The sequence below is a fragment of the Cryptotermes secundus genome, unplaced genomic scaffold (genome assembly GCF_002891405.2).
Source record: "Cryptotermes secundus unplaced genomic scaffold, Csec_1.0 scaffold2065, whole genome shotgun sequence".
Taxonomy (NCBI): Eukaryota; Metazoa; Arthropoda; class Insecta; order Blattodea; family Kalotermitidae; genus Cryptotermes; species Cryptotermes secundus.
In genome coordinates, this window is record NW_019733879.1 from 163948 (window position 1) to 172965 (window position 9018).

Consider the following 9018-nt stretch of genomic DNA (forward strand, 5'->3'; position numbering starts at 1 on the left):
TAAAATGTTACACGACCGCCACCCTCTGCGTCCTTTGCAGTGTTCATAATTGTCCTGTAATTTCTCATCAACGATATATAAAGCAAACGATTGAAGCTGTGTCGTTAAGTAAACAAATAACCTATCAATATTCGAGTAGTTGCTGTAAACTATTTCACGATACAAAAACAACCGAATCTGTAACTCTTCCAAGGCATCGTCACACGTAATAATTATTTTTCAGCCAATATTTGATTTACTCAGTAACCTGTTTTTCACAAGAATGTAGCCTGGAATAATCGAAAGTAACATGGCGTGGATTTCCGGGCTATCCGCGCAATTAAACTCACCACACTTCGGGCTATCGCAAAGAGCGCCCACTGAATGTTACACTGAAGAACCCTCACCACACACCTTACGTGGAGCACCGCCTAACGCCTGTCTGTTGCTGGTTGCGTGACCACTGCAGTGCCATTCACGTGAAGGGGCGGAAGGCGCAGCAAAATTGACATCTGAGAGAAAATCGAATCCTTTTTTTGTAATTAAAAAACTATTTCTATTAGCTGTAAGCCGTTGCTATGAACTATAAAAATATGGATCAGCGATCGCTTGTTTCACCTGTTTCTACATTTGCAGAATGATTTTTTGTGTTTCGTCGCAGAAACCTTATATATTCATAAGTAACTTAAATCGAATAAATCGATATTGCATCTTCGATTTGACATAAGCCTGTCTCCAGATTCTTTTCCTTTCATCATTTGTTCTCTGATTTCCCGAATTTGATCAATCCATGGATATACCTCATAAAAGTCGAGCGGGGGAGAGTGGAGTAGACTGGTCTAGCAGTGACGCTATGTAACTTCATTTCAAAGATACTCGATCTGAACATTTACCGGCTTATCGGGTGTACTGATAAATTGTCGTTGGTTTCCTCCAGGCTCTCATAATACACTGAAATAGACCAAATATATTCTTCTAAATCCCCATTGTTCGACTTCTCTATCATATTTTTTCCATTTTATTTGACGCTGTATAGTTTTTGCCGTTAAAATAGCGTCGTTTAATAATGTGAAAATCCTATGTTCTTCTTGGAATACCTTTCAAACCTGGGATATTGTGGCAATGAGCAGAACGATGGGCACAGATGAGAAACGAGTGGAAACGTCATGCTTCAAGCGAGATTTGAACTCGCAATCACAATGTTTGTTCGACCTCAGGCTGTGCACCATCTTAGATATCGGCATTTTGATATATGCTATTGGTAAGGTCTTAGAATTCAATTTACTAGCATTACTGGTTAATTCACAACTGTGGAGAAAAGTACAAAATAAGAGCTTTCAATAATCTGCCCTCTTCCCTTCATGAAATTAGGACGATCAAATAGTTTTTTTTACCCCTTTGCACTACAGCCCCAGTGGGCCTAGGCCTACCTCCATAAACTTCTCCGTTCACTTCGGTTTTTCTAGATCTTAAACATACGGTAGGACTCCTTGGGCGGGTGATCAGCTCGTCGCAAGGCCTTTAACTGTACACAAACATAGAAAAACGCACGCACACAAACTAAACATTCATGCCCTGAGTGGGATTCGAACCCACGATCCCCGCTTCCAAGCGAGCGAAGATAGTACATGCCTGAGACCGCTCGGCTACCGTGACCGGCTGATCAAATAGTTTAGTTTTCTATTTCCCCCCCCGTTTATCCGTGAACCTCAATGTACGGCTTCTCTTTGTGGGGAACGAAGTTTTCATCGCCATGTCATCTCTTGCCATATTAGAAACTTTCGCGATGTTAAGAAGGAAATACTTCAGAACAAATCGTCCATCAGTAGAATGGCATGACATGAATTAATAAAAAACTTATTTCAGCATCCTGTTGCACGTGTTTAATTAAACGCCTATGTATTATGTCCGCCAATAATGCAACAATCATTAAAATATTCACCATTTAACACTAAAACCACATGTTTCGGTCACAGACGGCCATCCTCAGGTGTTTCAGTGCGTCCAAAGCGCGCATCAAAGCAGTGTAACAGATTTGACGCACTGAAACACCTGAGGATGGCCGTCTGTGGCCGAAACATGTTGTGTTAGTGTTAAAATGGTGAAAAATTTAACGTTTGNTTCAGTTCCGAGGATTTGTGAGTATATAGATTATGTTCGTAAGTCGTATTAATTGAAGAGTTGGGGCGTAAACAGTTGTGATATTTTGTTTAAAAAGATGAGTTGTTATTGTATGTGTAGTTTTGGGAGAGTGTCCGAAAACAATATTTTGGAAAACACCTTGATACGAGAAAATAAGATATAAAATTATTCATAATTGTATAATTTACATTTATATATTTTTGTCGATTCATACAGATCACGGTCTACATTATAAGCTTCCTATATTTTCCCATCACCCGACAAAGATTGGCGATCCCTGCTCATATTAAATCTGGCGACATATTGTATCTCGCTGTCTGGCAATATGTCTTGGGAGCCAAGTGAATAAAACACACCTGGCTAAACTGCTGTAACCATTTACTGAACTCGCCCTCCACGGAAGTGCAATGCACTGTGTGCATGCACTTTGTTATCTTGCTCGTTCTGACTGTCTTGGTTTATGTCAGTAATGCTGCTGAAAACCTAATAAATAAAACAGGCCCCATCGATGATTGTGCGGCAACATTTACAAGTCTAATATCTCAAAATGAAACCAACTGTCGATGGCATGAAAGCATACATGAATTATTTTAATAATAATAGCTAAACTAACTCCACTGAGCACAGTTATTGTCGAGAAGCTAGTAGTTGTTCAGCCTCGGCAGAATTTATTGATCCACTGAGCAACTATCAGTTTCCGAAAGAGGGCTGTGCTGCACTGAACACGTCTATATATAGACACATAAATAATAAATGTAATGGTACAACTTTTAGCATTCTTGCATTATACTCGGCATGTCTCTGGTTCGAATTTCGGTTACTTGAAATTTTCATCTTTTTCCTCAGTCTCTGATGAAGGTAAATACCATTATCTTGTAGTGTTGCATCCTGTTTGTGGTGTTTACAAATAAAAGGGGACAGGTTTTCCCATCACACAAACAAATTTAACTAACAAATATTCAGATTTATAATATAACTGTAACATTATATAGTTCCGTTATCATTTGTGTATTTTATCGTGTCACCTGATGAAGGCATATTTGGGCTGAACCATTTTGTGAGTGAAATAACAAAAACATCTGAGTGTGATGGGAAAACTCTCAATTTTTATTTGTAAATACCACGATACTTCCTCAAAACAAGTCGCATAATTTTCAAATCGTAATTCAGAATCGTCCTGTCATTCATAATTCGAGGAGGTAAAGCAGGAAGAACTCATATTGAGACGCGTTCAACACTCCTCCAAAATATTCAGTTATTACGTTTCACCTCTTATTGTGGCAATACACTGAACATAATTTCGACTGATTTTAATTAGCCTTGAAATATGTAGGCCTATGTCACATTCCAGATTACTTTCGTGAATTTGAGGAATTATATCTGATTTATTAAGTAACAAAAGTTCAGGGAAGAACAAGTTGCCTACTTTGCTTTGATATGACATGCACTGCATAGAAAATGACGCGTCCAACAATTCTTCTGTCGTTGCATGTGAATTAGTTTCCGCGGTAACGTTTTTACCAAGCCGTTGCTTAGCAACGATAGGAGAATATACATACAGACAGACTGATGGGAGGGAGTTATGAAGTACGCCGTTGAGATGGGCTCAGGTGACATGATGTACACTAAGTGCAATAAAGACTGATTGAGGCATTCTAAAGTTAGGAGGGGCGGGAGGGATTCACAGACACACGTACAGTAGGGTGATCGCATAAGCCTGCTTTTCTAAATGAGGAAAGTAGGCTGAAAATTGTGATAAGTTTACTAGATGTGTATAAAGGAATAAACAGCCCACTGACCCTAATTCTCAAGCAGACGACAAACCTAAAGGAACCTCTTGCGTCAGTTGGTCTGAGTGCAAAAGTATTGTGAGAAGCGAATTGTTGCTCAGCCTCACCGGTCCACATGTGCGGTCCCCTGACCTGAGGCCGGCCTCACCCCCGAGTAATCGCCAGTGCTACAGATAACAGAAACGCCAATATCTGGGCTGGCGGTACCGCGTGCGGCTTGAGTGACTGGCAATTACGAGGCTTGGCGCCGACAACCCCGCCACTCCAGCCCCGAGTGTTGTTTACAAACAACGTTACTCTACCTAGATCGTATCAGTAACGGCGTACTGAGAAGTACCGCGTAGGTTGTGTCAACGTTAACTTGCAATGAGGATCCAAGTACCCAGTTTGAGTTCCGATAGATGTTCTTCTGACTTGGGTTTTCCTCAGTTTCTCCACATAAATTCCCGAGTTATCCAGTCAAATAAATTACGAACACTGCCTGTCCAGTCCTCTCCAGTCACCGTTCTCATCTCAATCTCTGTAGCTGAGACAGAACCGATAAATATATTAAGCAACCAGTGATATTAATAAGTAAAGGTAAAAGAAAATGTAAAGCTATCCCTGTAACAGGAAGTGAAAGGTCCATAGGCTTGTGAGACGTCGAGGCTCCCACATTTTCTAGAAAATCAGCTCATAGATGCCGGTGAGGTTATCAGCCTTACGCTCCGGCCGCCCTTTACCCCCCAGGATGATTCCCGGTACTCATTTGTGTTAGAGGCTAAATCGACCCTAAGGCTATAATGCGGCTGGAAGGATTAGGTCAACTGAAAAAATCCGATAACCTAATCGGGAATCAAACCCTCGACCTTCCGGCTTGTAGCATAGTGCCTCAACCGATTATGTTACCGCGTGTCCCTAATGTAGATAAGTGGGTTTGATTTTTGTTGCAGAGCCTTTTTCTTAATTTCCTTTTGAATATTATTGATCGTTTTATCTACTGGCTGGTTAGACTCGAATAAATTCAACTGTTATGATCATATGCGGCTGTATGTTTATCACAAAATTGTTAAAGAAAAATTCGAAATAAATTTAAATTTAATTAGACTAAATATGGTAATGCCGTTTCCTTACACGTACTCTAAATTAACGTTGTCATTTGATTTTCTGAAATCGGATGCTGCCATTTGCGCGGCTTCAGTCACGTCTCGGTCCTCTGCAGATTCGCAGTGCTATTTCCTTGCCTACGGATGTATTGTTAAACGATGAGGTCGGCGTTAAGGCAGGAGAGGCACCTGCCTCGCAACATCATTTCGTTTAGATTCTAAAGGGTTCTAACGGTGGTGTATTCCTTGAACAATGGTAATTCAGCTGATATAGAATTTCTCTCTATTATATCACTCGAATATCTATAATCATGCCAGCAAAGTCCTGCATTGGACTTGGTCCTTAACCAGCTCAGTCAGGTTGACATCGCATTTCTGCAAGATTCATTTCATGTTGGAAGATGTGTTATGGAAAGGGAAGACGAAGAAGGAAATCATTACGAAGAACTTACAATATTTCGGAATATATATATACAGTGTGTCCAGGTTCGGTTAGGACTGTGTTCATTAAAAATACAAGACGTAAATTATTTTCAAAATTTTACTCTTTTTATTCAAAATAGTCTCCTTCTGAATCAATACATAGCTGGAATCGATTGAAAAGTTTTCGAAAACAGTCACTGTACTCCTTTTGTGGAAACGCATTTAAATCTGCGGTAGATTCCCTTTGGATGTCCTGGATGGTGTCGTGACGGTCTCCTTTCATCGCCAGCTTAACTTTTGGGAGCAACCAGAAATCTGCTGGAGCCAAATCTGGCGAATACGGAGGATGATCAAGGACTGTGATCCCTTTTCTGGCCAAAAAATCGCCCACAGTCTTCGATTTGTGGGGTGGGGCATTGTCGTGGAGGAGTGATCAGGAACCTTGCTCTCGATATTCAGGTCGAATTCGAAGAATTCTTGCCCACAAACAATTGAGGACTCCGAGACAATAATCAGAATTCACTGTTTGACCTTCTGGCAGAAATTCTTTGTGAATGATTCTCTTAGAATCGAATCGAAAAAACGGATAGCAGTGTCAGCTCAACTCTTTTGCATGCGCTCAGCCACGGTACACTCTGCCGCTTTGTGAGAGGCTCATATTCAAAACACCATGTCTCATCACCAGTAAAAATCGATTTTGTAAATTATATATCACTTTGGGCTGACCGTAACATGTCTTTGCAGTGTTCCACTCTGGCATGTTTTTCATCGCCTGGCAGCGCGTGTGGTACAAACCGCTCACAGACTTTCCGTTTGCCCAAATCCTCGGTAAAAATTTGATGCACAGTACTTTTTGGTATTCCCAAAAGCTCCTCGATGAGTCTTTCAGAAACACGTCTGTCTGATGCACGGATTTCGGTCCGGTCACTTTCTTCACATTTTCTTCAGTGCGACTTGTTCTCGGCTTTAATGGACGTGGAGCGTCTTCAATGTCCTCCCTGCCGTCACGAAATACAGCATACCATCGAAAAATGTTCCAGCGACTCAGTCAATCACTACCGTACACATTTTTCATTATTTCGTACGCTTCTCCGACTGTTTCGCCTAACTTCAAACAAAACTTGATGTTGGCTCTCTGTTCAACCACCATTTTCCGACGAGCGTCAGAACAGTACTGTTACATTCAAGGTCAGAACACATGATGCAGCGATGTTTGCGCTTTCAAATTTTAGACAGCCACAGCTGAAACTTCAAGAATCTTAACGCCAAAACTCACCAACAGATGGCCTTGCAGGCCAAATTAAAAAAAAAAAAATGAGTCCTAACCGATCCTGGACACACCGTGTATATATATGTGTGTGTATTAAATGAAAGAAGGACATTTTGAGCTATCTTAAATTATTTTAAAATCGATCTTCTTCCAGAGTTTATTTGTGGAGACGAAAGGAAATCGGGAATTATTCAGTTAGTAAAAACGAGTCAGAGTTTCGATCTAGAGACCTTCCAAATGGTAGTCCCTCTTTCTAGTTTCTTGTGGTTCGGTGAGACCGAGTCCACTTGGTACGTCAGCTACTAATTGGCTTACTGTACCAGCCCCGGATGATGATGATGATGATGATGATGATGACGAGTGTGGAGCAGTCGGTAGAATGAGAATTGTCTGGGGAAACCAGAGTACTCAGAGAAAACCTGCCCAATTGCATCTTTGTCCACCACAAATACCACGTGAGCTAACCTGGGTTCGAATCCGGTCCGCCGCAGTGGAAAACCGGCGACTAACCTTCTGATCTATGGCACGGCCTTCCAAATGTTAATTAGACGCATTGCAAGGAGCCCACTCAGACGATCAGCGCGGCGAGAGTGGGGATGTGGATAGTGATTAGCAGCACCTCGCCTTCTGAATCTTACATCTAAATAATTGAAATATAACTTCAGCATACAATTTGGTTAAACAGTGTCTATCTTGAAGTACTATAAAGAACTAGCCAATTACCATTTAATTATATAACCTAAATCAGGTTTCCAGACTATCAGAGTTCAGCGTCCTGTTAATGTTGTTCCGTGTTGAATATCTATCAAGGCTCGGAGATTCTATCCGTTGTGGTTGTATTTCATCAATTTATAATAGTAATGTTGAATTATATGTTTACACTTAGGCGTCTAGGATTTCTGGTGATAATGTTTCCTGCGTTCATTCATTATTTGAATAAACAGAATATTATTTCATTTATTCCTCAAAAAATTAATAATATTAAGAGGAATACGGGAAACAGGTAAAGGAAATTAGAACTCCAGAATAAAATTTCTGAATTTTCCATAGCACTGGAATGATTATGGTGTTTATAGGACCGAAAAAAATGTGTAGTCGAAAGACGTGGATCAGTCTGTAGCATTCCTTATATCTGTACTGACTGCACATGGCTCTGGACAGTGGCTGTCCTGACTGATGCTTTTCGTGACTTTCCTCATCAATTCTCCTGACCCTTCTTCTCATACACATGGGAATTTTGTATTCACAATCATCAGGCCATGTGGCCTTATACCAGCTGGCAGCATCAGAAAGTTTTTTTGTAATCTCCTTTTTATTTCTATAGCACCGTCTTCTCCAGCACTTCTCACAGAACTGTTAATTAAATTAGCATGTAATTTGTTATTTGTAACATACTTATATGTTAATTATACGAAGTGAACTGCTTAATTGGGAAAGAAGTACGTTCGTTTACAAGTTTCCGAATCATTTTCACTCTAGATGTCTTTTTCTTCTGCGTATTTTCAAGGAATATCCCCACATGCATTCGGCAGGAGCTGTCATCGTGTGTCAAAACCAAATAAGCTACTTTTCATGTAAATCAGAAATATGAATGCATTACTAATTTACTGTATGTGATTACGATGCCTGGTTTTCTAGATGTAAAAGTAAAAGTAAAAGTAAAGCTAGCCCTGTAAAAGGCTGTGAAGGCCCATAGGGTTGTGAGACGTTGAGGGTCCCACATTATCTAGACAATTGGCTCAAAGATGGCGGTGAGGTCAGCCTTACGTGCCTGCCGTGCTTTACTCCCCAGGAAAATTATTTAATTATTTCCTGGTACTCATTTCTGTTAGAGGCTGAGTCAACCCCAGGGCCATAGTGCGGCTGGAAGGATTAAGTCAATTTAAAAAAATCCAGTGAACTCATCGGGACCCGCGACCTTCTGGCTTGTAGCATAGCCCCCTCAACCAACTACGCTACTGCGTGCCCCCGGCTTTCTAGATGTACAGATATGACAAGCATAATAAAATATAAGCTTCTCACAGATCCAATAAGAGTTTTGGATTCTCAAGACTCCAGTCTTGAAACTAGCGAGGAACGCAGGTTAATCGAAGCATCAAAGACGAAGCAGACTGCCTGGGTCAGCCACTCCTATCTGAGCAAAAAAAACATTCACTACTCTATAGTGGCTGTGCAAGCACAACAGTACACTACTCACCAATATACTCTGAGAGTACTATACTAAAATACAACGTAGTGGACTATTTCCAGCAATTCTCATAACTGCTATGAAGCAAGCATCTGCTGCTTGAATGGCACATTCGAACTGTGTGCACTGCTTAAGTTGCTA

General features: G+C 40.7%; 1 protein-coding gene across 1 annotated transcript in view; it reads right to left on the reverse strand.

Annotated features, from left to right (window-relative positions):
- The window catches only part of LOC111868355, a 36631-nt gene extending 27643 nt beyond the window's left edge, over window positions 1-8988 (reverse strand). The window contains exon 1 of the mRNA XM_023858928.2: window positions 8712-8988. The gene's annotated coding sequence lies outside the window, so the exon portion shown is untranslated. The remainder of the gene's footprint in view (window positions 1-8711) is intronic.
- Window positions 8989-9018: the final 30 nt, after the last annotated feature.